Source organism: Schistocerca gregaria, chromosome 3 (assembly GCF_023897955.1).
Source record: "Schistocerca gregaria isolate iqSchGreg1 chromosome 3, iqSchGreg1.2, whole genome shotgun sequence".
Classification (NCBI taxonomy): domain Eukaryota; kingdom Metazoa; phylum Arthropoda; class Insecta; order Orthoptera; family Acrididae; genus Schistocerca; species Schistocerca gregaria.
The window spans coordinates 330,746,205-330,763,426 of NC_064922.1; the positions used below are offsets into that span (position 1 = coordinate 330,746,205).

General features: G+C 45.3%; 1 protein-coding gene and 1 non-coding gene across 11 annotated transcripts in view; both read right to left on the bottom strand.

Annotated features, from left to right (window-relative positions):
• The window catches only part of LOC126356198 (rab11 family-interacting protein 4), an 895,205-nt gene that overhangs the window by 216,650 nt on the left and 661,333 nt on the right, over positions 1-17,222 (bottom strand). The window lies entirely within an intron of this gene.
• Positions 12,796-12,870, bottom strand: Trnas-cga (transfer RNA serine (anticodon CGA)). The gene has a single exon. It is a non-coding gene; the product is annotated as a tRNA-Ser (tRNA).

A 17,222-nucleotide genomic window follows, 5' to 3' on the forward strand; every position in this document is an offset into this window, starting at 1 on the left:
CAAGGCGTATCAAGGACGTTATTGCGGCCAGAGGTGGTTGTTTTGGTACTGATTTTTCAGGATCTATACGCCCAAATTGCGTGAAAATGTAATCACATTTCAGATCTAGTATAATGTATTTGTCGCGGTTCTAGGCGCGCAGTCCGGAACCGTGCGACTGCTACGGTCGCAGGTTCGAATCCTGCCTCGGGCATGGATGTGTGTGATGTCCTTAGGTTAGTTAGGTTTAAGTAGTTCTAAGTTCTAGGGGACTAATGACCATAGCAGTTGAGTCCCATAGTGCTCAGAGCCATTTGAACCATTTTTGATAATGTATTTGTCCAATGAATACCAGTTTATCATATGCATTTCTTCTTGGTGTAGCAGTTTTAATGGCCAGTAGTGTAGTAGCGACTACCAACCGGTGGTGGTCGACCTTTACGACTTTAAGACGGTCTGACAGTGTCAACGAAATTTCTGAATTTCTGTGGAGAAACGACGAGCCAATCTCCTTTAAAATCGGAAGCGAGTGGCTTGACCGCTGGGATCTGGAGAGGTCGAGGTTCTAACTTATCCTAAAGATGTTCCATTGGGTTGAGGTCGGGGATTTGGGCAGTCCAATCCATTACCTCAAAGATGCAGCTTTACGACAAGGTACATTGTGATGCTAATAAAGAAAACTTCCGTCACCGAGCTGTTCCTCTACTGTACGCAGTACACACGGTGTAAAAGGTGTACATATCCTTCCGCAGTTGGCACTTCCTTAAGCGAAATAAGGGGACTGCACCCTAACCAAGAAAAACACCCCCACATCTGTAGTTTAGAGATGGGTCGTTCACGAACTAACGGGTACAAAGTGACGGTTCACCAAGATGAACGGAACGAGCGAGGAACGAATTCTAAGGAACCGTCTTTCACTGTTCATTTCGGTCGCGGCTTCCTTCTTATAGTTCTCGGGAAAGGCAAACGGTCGGTCTCGTTCCAGCGTCGGTCCCGTTCCCCTCTCTCTCGGTCTCGGTCTGGCTCGGCCAGACTCGTGCTTCTTCGCGTGGCCACAAGTCGCAGTTCCACTGCCGACTGGTCATAGTTAGTTCAGTATCGAGTTGCTGTTGTTCGTTTCGTTCGCTTCGCACGCCCATTCAAGATCTGTTTCAAACCTTTTTTGAACTCTGAACTTCTCGTTCTTTTCGTATTCTATCGTCCACGACCGGTAATTTAAATGTATTTTATAGTTACGTAAATTGCATAAAAATTGCGTGGTATGTAATACATACATCTTTTCAGGCAACAAAACGGCGTGTCAACTTACTTCACTATTTCGATAAACAGCACAAGAAATATTTGTAAAAAGGCAAGATTCTTTGTTGTTAGACATGCAAAGGACGTCGGCAAGGCACACACGAGTGGCCATTTTCCGTCCTTTTTTTTTATCCAAAGTAGAAGAGCATGTTCATTGTTATGGAAGGCAGACCAACTTATAATTGAATGAAGCCTGTGCTTCGTAATCGAGTGTATGGTGTCACATTTTGTAAAGAGAATATGATAACTCCAATACTATTACTTCAGTGGTACAGGGTGGCGCACGAAAAACCGGCCTCGAGTACTAGACTGCTCATTGTCGCTTTACCAATCGTCATCTACTGTTTCGAAGTTGTTTGCATTAGCTTATTTGTTATTTCTTCACTGCCTAATTATTACATGTTTATCTATTCTGTTCGTAGCAGTCAACAAATCGTGCGTAACTGGCGAGCAGTCTGTACTCGGGGCCGGTTTTTCGTGGGCCACCTTATATTATTTCACTGCGATCAGCCACATAACGCTACAGTTGACTAAACGAGATGTTTTACGAAACACGAAAATTACAAGTCTATGAGAATTCCGTTACGAATAAAAACTCTGTTATCCAGGGGGAAGGCAAGTGCCCCCTCTTGGCGCCTTCCATCTTCAGTCACCTATGCTACTAATTTTCAGTTTTTCATAAGAACCATATACCAAGCAAGATGAACGGTGAACGAGTAAAAATGAACGGTTCTCAAAGAAGAGCAATCACCAGTGGACTAGTTCCCAAGGATGAACGCCGCGCGGGATTAGCCGAGCGGTCTCAGGCCCTGCAGTCATGGACTGTAGGGCTGGTCCTGGGAGAGGTTCGAGTCCTCCCTCGGGAATGGGTGTGTGTGTTTATCCTTAGGATAATTTAGGTTAAGTAGTGTGTAAGGTTTGGGACTGATGACTTTAGCAATTAAGTCCCATAAGATTTCACACACATTTGAATTTTTTTATGAACGACTTTGCCCATCTCTGTACTGTACTTCATTATTGGCAGTACACATGAAGGTAGGTAACGTTCTCCAGGCAACTCCAAACACTTCCATTCGATTGCCACTGGGTATAGCGTGATTTACCACTCCAGGCCTCCGCTGTTCAATGATGTCGCGCTTTACTCCATCTCAAGCATCGCTTAGAAATGTGGCTTATGAGCAGCTTCCTAACTATTGCACCCCAGTTTCGTTAACTGCCCTCACTCAGTCATTGCGCTAGCTTGACTGCTGGTAGCACCTTGGAACAGACGGCTGATTCGTTCTGCTGATTTCGTGCTACATTTTACAGCCACCTGGGTGTAACGCTTTGTAGGGATATGAAGTGGAATGATCATATAGGCTCCGTCATGGATAAAGCTGGTAGTAGTCCTCGGTTTATGGGTAGAATACTGGGAAAATGCAATCAACCTATTAAGGGGACTGCTTAAAATCACTCGCGCGGCGCATTCTGGAATACTGGGCAAGTGTGTGGGATCCGCACCCAGGTAGGACTAACATGGAATATTAAAAGTATACAGAGATGGGCAGCACGAATGGTCACAGGTTTATTTGACCCGTGGGAGAGAGTCAGAGAGAAACTGAACGGACTGAACTGGAAGATTCTTGAAGGTAGACGTAAGCTATCCAGAAAAAGCATTCTTATAAAGTTTCAAGAACCAGTTTTAAATAATGATTCTACGAATATACCACAGCCCTCTACATATTGCTCCCATAGGGATAATGAGCACCAAATCAGATTAATTACGACTCGCACAGAGCCGTTCAAACAATCATTTTTGCCGCTCCCTACGTGAATGGAACGGGAAAAGCCGTGTTAACTGGGACAATGGGACATTCCCTGCGCTATGCGCTTCCCGGTGGTTCGCATAATTAATGGAAGTAGATATAGATGTAGAATATTCACCTACAATGACGTAGGGAAACCTACCTGGAAATGACCTTGGCAGGGATTTGAAGCTCACCCTTCTGAAATACATGTCGTGTCTGAATTAATGCGAAATATACACTCCTGGAAATGGAAAAAAGAACACATTGACACCGGTGTGTCAGACCCACCATACTTGCTCCGGACACTGCGAGAGGGCTGTACAAGCAATGATCACACGCACGGCACAGCGGACACACCAGGAACCGCGGTGTTGGCCGTCGAATGGCGCTAGCTGCGCAGCATTTGTGCACCGCCGCCGTCAGTGTCAGCCAGTTTGCCGTGGCATACGGAGCTCCATCGCAGTCTTTAACACTGGTAGCATGCCGCGACAGCGTGGACGTGAACCGTATGTGCAGTTGACGGACTTTGAGCGAGGGCGTATAGTGGGCATGCGGGAGGCCGGGTGGACGTACCACCGAATTGCTCAACACGTGGGGTGTGAGGTCTCCACAGTACATCGATGTTGTCGCCAGTGGTCGGCGGAAGGTGCACGTGCCCGTCGACCTGGGACCGGACCGCAGCGACGCACGGATGCACGCCAAGACCGTAGGATCCTACGCAGTGCCGTAGGGGACCGCACCGCCACTTCCCAGCAAATTAGGGACACTGTTGCTCCTGGGGTATCGGCGAGGACCATTCGCAACCGTCTCCATGAAGCTGGGCTACGGTCCCGCACACCGTTAGGCCGTCTTCCGCTCACGCCCCAACATCGTGCAGCCCGCCTCCAGTGGTGTCGCGACAGGCGTGAATGGAGGGACGAATGAAGACGTGTCGTCTTCAGCGATGAGAGTCGCTTCTGCCTTGGTGCCAATGATGGTCGTATGCGTGTTTGGCGCCGTGCAGGTGAGCGCCACAATCAGGACTGGATACGACCGAGGCACACAGGGCCAACACCAAGCATCATGGTGTGGGGAGAGATCTCCTACACTGGCCGTACATCTCTGGTGATCGTCGAGGGGACACTGAATAGTGCACGGTACATCCAAACCGTCATCGAACCCATCGTTCTACCATTCCTAGACCGGCAAGGGAACTTGCTGTTCCAACAGGACAATGCCCGTCCGCATGTATCCCGTGCCACCCAACGTGCTCTAGAAGGTGTAAGTCAACTACCCTGGCCAGCAAGATCTCCGGATCTGTCCCCCATTGAGCATGTTTGGGACTGGATGAAGCGTCGTCTCACGCGGTCTGCACGTCCAGCACGAACGCTGGTCCAATTGAGGCCCCAGGTGGAAATGGCATGGCAAGCCGTTCCACAGGACTACATCCAGCATCTCTACGATCGTCTCCATGGGAGAATAGCAGCCTGCATTGCTGCGAAAGGTGGATATACACTGTACTAGTGCCGACATTGTGCATGCTCTGTTGCCTGTGTCTATGTGCCTGTGGTTCTGTCAGTATGAGCATGTGATGTATCTGACCCCAGGAATGTGTCAATAAAGTTTCCCCTTCCTGGGACAATGAATTCACGGTGTTCTTATTTCAATTTCCAGGAGTGTATATCTCGCGTTGTTCCCAGAAAATTGTACAAAAGCAAATCGTACTGGTTCTGGCGACTCAGTTTAAACGCTGCTGTATATTTGCACTTCCGCAGGTTAACATAGTATCCAGGTTCTGTGAAAGCTCACGACTCTTCGTATCGTCTGGCAAACCAGGTCACTCGAGAAACTAACAACGGGCCGTGTTATATCTGAAGCATGAGGACGCTCCGTTAACCGTCTACTAGGGGCTGCTGCATATAAGTTTCTTTTCTCTTTTACGTAACAATTTCTGCAATTTCACTTGAAAATTACATAACGTAATTATGCCGGATAATCTTGAATCACAAGTGTAAGTCACGCAAAGTGACGGATCTGCATCTCAGTAATGACGAGATTTCATAGCTGGAGGTTCTTACACCGTGGTGCTATGGTTTCTGCTTGTCTTTCGTTATTAAGGCAATTACCCACCAGCGCCGTACGGTTGTTAAAACGAGTCCGAATCTTTGTACATACGTCATAACCACATACTCTCTCTCTGACACTCTTCTTTGTTGCAGAAGGTGGAAAGTTTGGAGCTAGTGAAGTCTTGAAAATTATTCTAATACGAGGATACCCTGCTCAATAGCTAAAAAAATCTCAGTGCTTCCAATTGTTACATACATTAAGTAGTTCTTTTGGACATACCGTCGAAAATAACTAAATTGCAGTTGTGTCACTGCCTAAACACCGACAACTCTTTTTTTTAAAAAATTAATGTTAAAGCTACCTCATAATTCTGGACGTGAGTAAGAAACTCTGATGTAAACTGAAATTAAGAATTATTATTTTCAATATTAGTGAAATCTTGAAAAGCTACAAAATCAGATAAGTTGTGCAGCTTGATTTCAAACCCTTATTTAGCGCTATTTCCAATGTGGTTCAGATGGCTCTGAGCACTATGGGACTTAACTTCTGAGGTCATCAATCCCCTAGAACTTAGAACTACTTAAACCTAAGTAACCTAAGGACATCACACACACCCATGCCGGAGGCAGGATTCGAACCCGCGACCGTAGCGGTCGCGCGGTTCCAGACTGTACAGCCTAGAACCGCTCGGCCAGCCCGGCCGGCTATTTCCAATATGACAACGCGCATCTATGCGGTGGACTGAATGTAAGTCCATCTCCTTAAAGTAATAAGAATAACGTGTCTTGGGGTGGATGCCCGTCGGCCAGACATGTCGCCCTCTATATACATTTATACACTGCCGGAAAAAATAAAACGCAGCACCGTAAACGACGAGGTCATTTTATTGACAAGTTCTGTGACAGGCAGTTCACCATTGTCGAAGTATATGATAACAAATTCAGATAAAATGACATACACATATCAGAGTACAGGATGCCCAAACGTTCGCATTCACACACAGTGTACCGCCCTATGTCGGCAACGCAGAGGTGTATTCTCGCCTGCGAACAACCATAAAAGTGTCGAATGGCATCCTGCGATAGATTGTGCCAAGCATTCCAGCTTCTGTTGCAATTAGGGAATTGTTCTTGCACGCTCTGGAGAACCTGCTTTATCGTGTCCCACACCTCGTTTAACTGGCGAGAGATCTGGCTGTTTTGCTAGCCAGGGCACTTGTTGCATACCACGAAGTTCACGTTGCGTCCCAGTAGCCGAATGTGGTCGTGCATTGTTCTGCTGAAAAAGCGCATCACCGTCTCGTCGACCACATGATTGCTAAAAGGAATCCGTTAAACTTCGGTTACAAGATAAATCGCTCAAATCTAAAGGCAGTAATTGCAACTAAATACCTTGGAATTGCAGTTACGAAGATTTTGAAGTGGAAAGAACACACAGAAAATGTTGTGGCGAAGGCAAACCAAAGCATGCGTTTCATTGGCAGAACACTTAGAAAATGTAACAAATTTCCTAGAGAGACTGCCTACACTACGCTTGTCCGTCCTCTTTTGGAGTATTATTGCGCGGTCTGGGATACCTACCAGAAAGGATTAGCGGGGTACATCGAGTAAGTTCAAAGAAGAAGAGCACGTTTTGTATTATCGGGTAATAGGGGAGAGAGGGTCTCTGACACTATACAGGATTTGGGGTGGACACCATCAAAACAAAAGCGTTTTTCGTTGCAGCGGAATCTTCTCACGAAATTTCAATCATCGGCTTTGTCCTCCGAATGCGAAAATATTTTGTTGAGGCCGACCTACATAGGGAGAAACGACAATAATAAAATAAGGGAAATCAGAGTCCGCACTGAAAGATGCAGGCGTTCGTTTCTTCCGCGTGCCGTTCGAGATTGGAATAATGGAGAATTACGAGGGCTGGGACTTAAAATAGTGGCAACTATTTATTCACAACCGATACAAAAGAGTTACATGTTTGCACCTGTTACTGTCCTTTGAAGTAGTCACTAGCGTTGTGTAGAACCCGTTGCCAGCGATGTGGAAGGCGTAGTATACCGTTAGCAGAGCCTGATCTGTCGTAGTGCGAATGGAGTGGTCTAAAGTTATGGTGATTCTCGTGTACGACTGTGATGGTGTTATCCTAACGCATTACGTTCCTCCACGGCAGGCCGTCAATGCACAGTATTACTGTTCGTTTTTGGGGCATCACTTGTGACCAGTTTGCGATAGAAGCGGCGACACTTCCTGCGCAACTCACCCATCAAAAATGGTTCAAATGGTTCTGAGCACTATGGGACTTAACTTCTGAGGTCATCAGTCCCCTAGAACTCAGAACTTCTTAAACCTAACTAACCTACGGACATCACTCACATCCATGCCCGAGGCAGTATTCGAACCTGCGACCACAGCGGTCGCGCAGTTCCAGACTGTAGCGCATAGAACCGCTCGACCACTCCCGCCGGCCAACCCACCCATCATTTTGCACGACAATACGCGGGCGCATACAGCGCAAGCTGTGGCTGCTCTGTTCGGTCTATGGGACTTGGAAGTACAGTACCATCCACCAAACTCGCCGGACTTAAGTCCTTGTGACTTTGATTTGATTCCGAAGATCAAGGAACCACTTCGTGGCATTGGCTTCAGAACTATTCTAGAGCTTCTACAGGCAGTAGACCGCTCGATTCGGACCATCAACAGAACAGGCTCTGCTAACGGTATACTACGCCTTCTACATCGCTAGGAACTGGTTGTACACAACGCTGGTGACTATGGAGGACAGTAACAGGTTCAAACATGTAACTCATTTGTATCGGTTGTGAATGAAAAGTCGCCAATATTTAAGTTCCCACTCTCGTACTAAGAACCCTTTGCCAGACACTTGAGTGTTCAAAAATGTTCAAATGTGTGTGAAATCTTATGGGACTTAACTGCTAAGGCCATCAATCCCTAAGCTTACACACTACTTAACCTAAATTATCCTAAGCACAAACACACACACCCATGCCCTAGGGAGGACTTGAACCTCCGCCGGGACCAGCCGCACAGTCCATGATTGTAGCGCCTTAGACCGCTCGACCACTTGAGAGTGATTTGATGAGTATCCATGTAGATGTAGACGTCTAGATGAAGGGGATAAGGTTACCTGGCAGTGAGTTAGCTGCACTGGTTAACAACATTAACAGTTTACTTACCGGTACATCACTATTTGCTTCCTGTGGCATCAGTTGCCGACGATTCCTTCAAGCTGTTCCGGTTAGTCCGTCCATCGATGAAGTTGAATTTAGAATTGGTGTTGCTGTGGTGTAATTGTAAAGGTACCACGTGTGGTGGTGCTCGACGGCAGCTGGCCAGCGCTCAGGTGAAGACTACCAAATGGCCAAGTCGGGCAGGTCGCGTGGTCACGCGCTGACGTCAGCCGGTCCAGCGTGGGCAGGTGGGTGCGGCGCTGCCGCTGGTCTCACCAGAGACGCCGGTGACTCAGCCACGGACCACGGGCCACCACACGCAGCCTCGCATTCCTCGTGCAGGTAACTCGCAGCGTTTCGCCCCGCTGTCCCTCACTGACGCATAGGCTAACCGAACCCGATAGTTCGACGTCTGTCACGGCTACCCGCCACGTAAGTGCGAAATGACGTACCTGTGAGGCTTCTGAGGGTCCACCTCCGTCCTCTGATTGGCACCACGATAACACTACGAGGTTCACGGGAAATGACACAGTAAATGATTCATGTGTCCATCATTACTTTGTTCTAGTCAGGGCGAGCAGGCTTAGATGGTGGGGTCATGTTACACGCATTGCAGAAGCAAGGTTACCCAAGAGACTCATGGCTTCAGCAGTAGAGGGTAGGAGGAGTCGGGGTAGACCAAGGAGAAGATACTTGGATTCAGTTAAGAATGATTTTGAAGTAATAGGCTTAACATCAGAAGAGACACCAATGTTAGCACTGAATAGGGGATCATGGAGGAATTTTATAAGGAGGACTATACTCCAGACTGAACGCTGAAAGGCATAATCAGTCTTAAATGAGGATGAGGATGATGATGATGTTGATGATGAGTTTTAAAAAAAAGGATGGTTGGCATAAAGGCCATTAGAGATATTAGACAGAGAGAACCAGACTTGGCATTGATGAAGGAACCATCCGGGAAGTCGCGTGATGTGATTTACCGGAACCACAGAAAAAATAAAGCTAATGACCAGGGGGAAACTGAATCTCACTCTCGCCCCTCACACCTATTCCCGCACATGCGGTCAGTGTATTAACCACACAGCGCCACCTCGCTGTGGTTTTCGCTTCGATTCAATTGATTTTAATCACGTGAGATGAGGCCCAAACCAATTTCTGCACGCCGGCACGACAGCTCAGCGTGTTCGGTCAGAGGGCTGCGTGCTCTCTGTAATAAAAAAAACTGAGTCAAGGAATCAACGATCAACCTGAACGGATGTCTTGTGACGTCCGCCCAGACCAAATGCAACTTACTATATCGAACAAAATGAGGAGAAAGGAAAAAAAAGTGGTCAGCGCGGCGGTCTGCCACGCCAAGGGGTCCGGGTTCGATTCCCGGCTGGGTCGGAGATTTTATCCGCTCAGGGACTGGGTGTTGTGTTGTCCTCATTATCATTTCATCATCACCAGTGGAAGTCAACGGGAAACCACCACTGGAATCACTTCCCTAGACGCTCATACGGTGGACCTCTCTGACGAGGCTTCCCCCATGACAAGACCTGATGTAAAGCAGAACACAAAGCTTTTTATCTACATCTGTACTCTGAAAACCACTGTGAAGTGGAAGGCTGGAGATTCTTGCCAGAGCAACACGTTTTAGGGCTCCTGCTCGTTCCATTCGTGTGTGGAACACAGGAAGAATGACTGCTTAAATACCTCGGTGTACATTGCAATTAGTCTAACCACGTCTTCACGTGCTTACGTTAGCAACACGCAAGAGGTTGTTGTATATTCGTCGACTCCTCATTTCGTACTGTTTCTTGAAACTTCGAATGTTGGCTTACGCGGAATATTTGGCGTCTATATTCAAGCACCTGCCAGGTAGCGTGTGACCATCCGTGCTGCCATTTTCTGTAGATGTTCAATATCCGCTGTTAATCCTCTTTGGTAAGGGTCTCCCATATTTGAGCAACATGCTAGGATTTGTCGCGGAGTTTTTTGTATGCGGTATTCGTTGTAGAGTCATTACAAATCCCAGCATCCTACTGCATAATAAACGGAAGTCTACCATCCTCTTTACTTACGTTTGAGACGATGTGATCATTCCATCTCGCATCTCCACAGATTGTTACAACCTGCTATTTGCACGAGTTGATTCCAGTTGTGATTCACTGTCATAGGATACCAAGTTCTGTGTTTGGTAAAACGTAAACTTTTACGGCGGGAAATGTCACAATGAATAAAATGTTCCGAGCTGTTATGCAGTGGACGAATGTAGTTCACAGTTAACCCAAACGCTACGTCCCCATCTGCGGAGGACATTTTCAAGGGGGAGCTTGTTTGAGTCCATGAATCACACTCTGGCTCGCTACTGAAAATGTTCTCCACAGATAGAGACTAAACGTTGGGTTTAAATGTGAAATCCATTCGACAGCGGCGTAACAGCCCGGTACATTTTATTAATTGTGTTCTGAGTTTTGTGAAGCGCAAAATTTTACATGTCTAAATGTTTAAAATAAGTTGCCAGTCTTTGCACCACTTTAAAATTTTATTAAGATCTGACAATATTTATGCAGATTTAAGAGAGTATTTCATTATAGTAACTGCATCATCAGCAAAAAGTCTGAGGTTACATGCCTGCTAGATCATTAGTATGCAACATGAACAACAAGGGTCCCAACAGAGCATTAGTGAAGTTACATCTGTCGATGACTCTTCAAGCTAAGAGAAATCCTCAACTCACGCATAAATTTCGTTTGATACTCAAACCTTTCTACTTTCGTTAATATGCGTCATTGTTAAAACGTTTAGGTTGCAGTATACAGGTAAGTACGCGACAAACTCCACACTAGTCAATTTAATACTGTAGGACTCGTATTAAGTGTAACTATCAGTTGCTGACAATCGTACAATAGATTCCATTGTGTTTAGTAATGACCCTAAAGCCCTATAAAATGATCCTCAGTCCTGAAGTCATCTCTGGGTAATACATCCATCTCTGTAATAATAGGGAATGAAGGCTATCGCTTGAACGTCCTATCGTTGACGAAGCCTAGAGAGATGGATTTGGGTTAATGATCTTTTATGGTAGCCTATTATACACGCGTTAAGAGGTCACGGGAAGATATGGTAGGCACCTTATTATATATCCTAATAATAAAATTGATTGCTAAATGTAAAAAAAAAGAACTTCGTAAATATTGATTGAAATGACGGTGCCGGCCGCGGTGGTCTAGCGGTTCTAGGCGCGCAGTCCGGAACCGTGCGACTGCTACGGTAGCAGGTTCGAATCCTGCCTCGGGCATGGATGTGTGTGATGTCCTTAGGTTAGTTAGGTTTAAGTAGTTCTAAGTTCTAGGGGACTGATGACCACAGTAGTTAAGTCCCATAGTGCTCAGAGCCATTTGAACCATTTGAAATGACGGTGAATTTTTAAAATTTCTCTGAATCCGATCTCGATTTATATCCTGCAGGTCCTTAAAAACCACACAAATAAAACAATATGACTAATATTACGTTATTGTGAACTCTTTTCGTTTTTCCACTCGCCGAGTGAGATCAATTAATTCACACTCCAGCAATGGAACTCGTATCTTCTGTACAGAGTTTAATGTGTATACAGTTTGTGGTAAATAAAAGTGGCCTGGAGAATAGAGTTCCAGGGTACGAAAAAACACAGCAGAAGACAGGCGTAGGGTTGATTTGGCAGCACTCTGAGGCATTTTCTGGTGAATTGCAGCCACATTTCCTGGCGTGCAGTCACTTTTCGGAATGTTTGACTTGTTCAAAACAGATCCTGCCTGACGCCATTTTCGGACTAAAAGCTTTGCACGGCACTGTCTGCTTGCACTTTGCCATCATCAGCCTTCTTAGCAAACGACTGACCAAAGCATTTTCGAGACTTTGTTGTCACGCAGCTTTGCACAATGAACGCTCGCTGCTCCACTGTGAGTACCACAGTCCCATTTGCACTGCTCCACACACACACACACACACACACACACACACACACACACACTGACACAGCCAGCACTACGCTCTGAACCGGTGTGGATCATGTGGCGCGCGCACACGCGGTGAGCGCCTCACGGGGTCCTGTTACATGCACACATCCACGTCCAATCGTATCCACTCGTCCGGCCACTTTTGTTTGCCACATCCTCTATTAAAGACAAGAGTTGATCTGAGTAGGATCTATGAAGTGCTATGCCGGCCGTTGTGACCGCTTCAGTCCGGAACCGTGCTGCTGCTACGGTCGCAGGTTCGAATCCTGCCTCGGACATGGATGTGTGTGATGTCTTTAGGTTAGTTAGGTTTAAGTAGTTCTAAGTTCTAGGGGACTGATGACCTCAGATGTTCAGTCCGATAGTGCTCAGAGCTATTTGAACCATTTTGAAGTGGAATGTAAATGGACCCCCCCCCCCCCCGATTATTTATTAAATTAAGACACAATAGAATATAGCGGCAATATACGTATGTAAACTACACGTACATTGAAACTTCCTGGCAGATTAAAACTGTGTGCTCGACCGAGACTCGAACTCGGGACCTTTGCCTTTCGCGGGCAAGTGCTCTACCAACTGAGCTACCGAAGCACGACTCACGTCCGGTACTCACAGCTTTACTTCTGCGAGAGCTTCTGTAAAGTTTGGAAGGTAGGAGACGGATACTGGCAGAAGTAAAGTTTGGAAGGTAGGAGACGGATACTGGCAGAAGTAAAGTTTGGAAGGTAGGAGACGGATACTGGCAGAAGTAAAGCTGTGAGTACCGGACGTGAGTCGTGCTTTGGTAGCTCAGATGGTAGAGCACTTGGCCACGAAAGGCAAAGGTCCCGAGTTCGAGTCTCGGTCGGGCACACAGTTTTAATCTGCCAGGAAGTTTCATATCAGCGCACACTCCGCTGCAGAGTGAAAATCTCATTCTGGAAACATCCCCCAGGCTGTGGCTAAGCCATGTCTCCACAGTATCCTTTCTTTCAGGAGTGCTAGTTCTGCATGGTTCGCAGAAGAGCTTCTGTAAAGTTTGGAAGGTAGGAGACGAATACTGGCAGAAGTAAAGCTGTGAGTACCGGGCGAGAGTCGTGCTTCGGTAGCTCAGTTGGTAGAGCACTTGCCCGCGAAAGGCAAAGGTCCCGAGTTCGAGTCTCGGTCGGGCACACAGTTTTAATCTGCCAGGAAGTTTCATATCAGCGCACACTCCGCTGCAGAGTGAAAATCTCATTCTGGATACACGTACATTGATCAGCCTCAGCACCAGACGTAGTTAGTACAAGACAAGAGCAGCCTTGACTAATGGCGGACAACTCCTCTTACAATTTACGCTGAAACCGCAAGAAAGCAGACGGTAGACAGCGGTTGTAAAACTTCCGCGCACTACTCTTTGGAAAGTATCAATATCAGCTATTCCTTCAACTGAACAAGTTTCCTATTTTATTGTTTTCGTGACACGACAACCTGAAATAGCTGTCATAATGACAGTAGTACATTTGCTAGTGCATTGATTTCTAAATTATAACTCAATTTCAACAGTCCTTTCACGGTAGCTAGGCAAGTAAACAGTTATCTTAATTTGCACATGCTGTCGCTAGTAACGTTTGTTCATGATGACATGAAATTGGTCATAGTAGAATTGTTAATATCCTTGTAACGACAATAGATAATTTCAAAAGGACGTCTGATGCTGCAAATATCTCTACAGCGGGTGGCACAAGATGGAATATCACCATTATGGGCACTTATGAGCACTGTACTGACAGAAAATGTTGTGTCCTTTTTGAACAAATTCTTAAACGTAACGCACTACACCTACGACAGTGAGGCAGATGAGATAGACCCGAGTACGATCGACTGTGCCTTATTAGGGGCCTGTAGGCTGCGGTCTGTGAATGGCGTACATGTATTGTCTAACTACAAGATACTCTTGTATTATTTTTTTATTTTATCTTACGCTTAGAATAAACGCGACTGGGACTTTCTTTCTCTATAAATTATGGTAAGGTCTGCAAACTCAGTACTATTAAGCTTCGCGAGGAATGTTTAGTACACCTTTTTGACAGGTGCCTTACTGCTAGAAGACGGCATCTCCACCTACGTGTGAAAGTCATGCTCTTCATGAGTTGTGCCACAGCGGTTATGTAAGCCCACTGTATAGCCTAGCAGTAATGTAGCGCTCATTTCAGCTCCGTTTGCAACGTATATGATTACGACTGTAGGTGGTTTGAATATGAAGAAGCTTGTTTTTATGCTTACTTTCATTCACTGATGAGTGTTCGAATCATTATATGTTGAAACTCAACTTGCTGTGACACTACTTTCAGAATAAAGTCTTTATGTTGAGTCTATAACATCCTGTGGAGACCACTTAAAAACTTGGCATTTTGACAAGTACTTCACAGAATGTTTATCCATTACGGTCCTTTGTCATTCTCAGCGCTTTCTTCCTGGCGGTATACAAGGGTATCGCTTTTTAATAAGTTTTTTTTTTTATCCAGAGAAAAACATAAATATCCCAATGAAACATCCATTTTTATTCCTTACAAGTTGGTACCTAACATTCTTGTTTCATATGTTGGTGTCAGAAACAGCAGGTTGCGCTCAGTTCACTTGGAGCATCCTCCACTGAAAGTGAAAGACTTCTATTTACGCGAATCGAATAGTTACTTCCTGTAGGTCATCTATGCGTTTACGGACAACTACTGCACTGCTGTTTATGAGGATGGTAACGCCTCCTCTCTCTCGTTTCAAATCTAACAAATACGAGCACTCATGTCTGCTCCAAGGTGATAATTCTGTAGCTGACAGCAAAAGCAAGAATCGATCTAGAAACGATGAGACGTCAGAGGATATGTTAAACTTGTGGAAGTTGTTAGTCCAGCATTTCCTCTGTATCAGCACCCTTCTTTTTTACAAAAAAGCACTAGTCATTTACTACTATTTTTCTTAAGAAAAGTAGTGGAAAACATGAATACGAGTATAACACTAGAACGAACAAAAACCTCTACACAGACTTCAAGGGGCTGACATTAGCACAGAAAAGAGTGAGATACATGGGTACACTAGAGCACGTTAAATGTCATTCACATAATTTGGAGGAGGTGAAGACTTAATTTAACAACTTTCTGTTGGGCTACTCGTTTAATACTATACCAATGAAGAACATCATCACAGAAAATCTTAAATTTAATGTTTTACATTATATTATAGTTAGGAAGGAATATTAGTGTTCAGCGCCCCGTCAGATCGAGATCATTAGAGACGGATCACAAGTTCGGATTACAAAATGACGGGGAAGGGATCGGTCGTACTCTTTCAAAAGAACCACCTCGGCATTTACTTAAAGAGAACTAGGGAAATCACGGAAAACCTAAATTTGGATAGCTGAACGTGGATTCGAGCCGTCGTCCTCCCGATCACGAGTCCCTTGTCCTACTACCTCGCCTGGTATTTTGTAATTGGCACTGAAATACTCTTCACGCACTTTCAACATTGTGTTGGAGGAAGGATCAACAACTCTGTTTATTTATTACTTATTAAGGTGCCCATCACAGCTACATATAATATTTTCATTGGTAACTAGTTTCGCAAACTGTCCATTTTCAAATCATTACCTGCATTTACCTGCATTTGACTTTATATAATATCAATGGAATATATAATGTATTTGTTCTTAATTCAGATCAATATAACAAATGTGATTTGATTATAATCTAATTCCAGTGGTACATTCAAAATTCGATACGTCTCCTTAGTTGTTTACACATTAAAAAACCACTGGAATTATATTACAGTCAAACCACATTTGTTATATCGCTCTGATGTAAGAACAAATCTGTTACATCTTCCATCGAAATTTTATACATGCAAACATTATAAATGTCCGTAATGGTTTGAAAATAAAGGAAAATGTTCGAAATTATTTACCAGTAAAAGTAATATGCGCAACTGCGACAGAAACATTAATAAATCATAAAAACATAGGCTACAGTGACGTTAACTGATTTCACAGCGTGCACTTACATTAAATTAAGTGCACATATTTCACTTCTTTCCACACTGGCTACGCAAGAGTGGAAAATCATCTAACCAGCGAGGGTGACCTGTTATGTGAATATGCTCAGCATCTTGTGCGAATCTGGGTTATTCCACTTTTCAGAAGCACGAATGACGTGTACTGACCCTGTTTATCAGACTCGTGTGTCGGTGTTCTGCCTTTGAAGCTGGAGACTCCACTCTGCAGTCTTTCACATATATACTGCACGAAACGCTTGGTTTCAGTGTAATTCGCTGAGACTGCCGAGACGCAACTGAGCTAGCCCAGATTGCTGTTACTTGTCATTGTCCATTAACTGGTAGGACACATCAAAGAAATCGAGAAATTCCGAGTACTAAATTGGGGTCGCGCAATTCCGTAAAACGAAGAGTGGTGAGACGAAGGCGTGGGTTGCGCGCGTAGCCCTGTCTCTGGATTCCCCCGTATTTATAGAGCTCGTTCCCTGACAAGGCGGCTCGTCGAGACACGGCGGCCTAATTTACTGCAGCGACACATGCGCGTGCCACAGCTCAGCTGCCCGGAGGGCCGCGCCTGGAGCTGCCCTCACAAGGGACGTGAAAGCGAACGTGGCACATTTTGTGACGTCACAATGTGAGTTTTCACGACCCCAAGCACTGCCAAGCGTGAAAGGCAGAATCATACGCGGCCAGTCAGATACAAGATCGATTTCTGGACCACAACCGGAGCTTTGCAGACGCCGTACTGAATTATGTCATTTGCAGCCGAAGTCCATATTTGGAGGTTTAAATATTAAAACTCACTTGCTACAAATATATACTGTTTCAAGCCAACGGTGCATTGAGAATCTGTTGGCAACGTGCTGTTTTTTTGTGCGATTTGTTATAATAGACTGAAAGGAAACATTTCGGTCGTTGAAGGCCTTTGTGTATTACAGCTTG